The following is a 1,300-nucleotide window of genomic DNA, read 5'->3' on the forward strand; positions in this document are numbered from 1 at the left end:
CATAATGAAGTAGAAAATATAAATCCTATAAATCTACTTTCTTCAAACGAAATATTGGATGAAGTACAAATTAATGATTCTTCGGTGTAAGTTAATATATTAAATTTATTCCTTTTCTTTAAACAAGCTTTTTACATATGTTTTACTAAAAATTATTATTAAGTTTCTTATACATTTCTTAAAACTAATTAAAAATGAATCATAAATTATTCTTATCAAAGCAAAATAAATTAATCTGTACATTTCATTAATTTGTTTATACATTTATTTATCATCAAAACTGGTTTTACATCAAACTGGTTATACATTCTTCTTATTTTATTTTATTTTATTATTTAAATTAAATTTAAACATTGATTTACAAATCCTAAAATATAATATTTTTACATATTAAAAATTTAATATTTCTATAATATTTTTACATATTGTTACAAATTTAATATTTCCATTATAAAGTACAAATTAATATTTTAATGTAAGTTTATTTATTAAATTCATTTTTTCTCTTTAAATACATTTATCATATATGCCTATTCATTAATTTCATTAATTTGGTTGTACATTTTTGTAAATTTTTGAAACGATTGGGCTAAAAATATATGCTGCAGAACGATTTCTGCAAAGCTCTTTCGCCACGTCGGGGTCGGACGAGTGTAACATTTCCGGAGAGGGGGATGGCCTGATATAAAAAAACCAAATATTTTCTAGTAAACAGATGTTATGGTTATTGAGTAGCGTAGTGGGTTTTTTTTTTAATTGTGGAAAGGGCATCAATTTGAAAAAAAAGAAATTGTTTTGACCTTAAAATACAAACTTAAAACATTTATTATAAACAAATGGATTAACTTATCGAAAAAACGCTACGCTACACGATAGATAATCTTCTTAAGAATATTCCTGCCAAAAATGAAGTCAATCGGACTATTGGTTTCCGAGAACAGTTTACATTCGTGTTGAAAAACACATTTTCGAAAAAAATGTAAAAAAAAATTCGAAACGATTTTTTTATATTACAAAATATTACAGAAATGTCTTACCTTTAATCTTCAAATATTCTTAAAAGTTCAAACTTTATTGTATATATTATATGTGCATATTATATGCATATTATATATGCGCCAACGAGGCTTCTAAGTCAGAGATTTCTTTTTTAGAAAGTTGTATTTGCTTTTTACGAAATATTATATGCGCGCAAATGACACTTCTAAGTGAGAAATTTCTTTCATAAAATGATTTTATCTACTTAGAAAATTATTTTAGTAAGATATTAAAATATGTATAAAAAATAAAATTATCTTTA

Source organism: Wasmannia auropunctata, unplaced genomic scaffold, assembly GCF_000956235.1.
Source record: "Wasmannia auropunctata unplaced genomic scaffold, wasmannia.A_1.0 LD336092.1, whole genome shotgun sequence".
Lineage (NCBI taxonomy): Eukaryota > Metazoa > Arthropoda > Insecta > Hymenoptera > Formicidae > Wasmannia > Wasmannia auropunctata.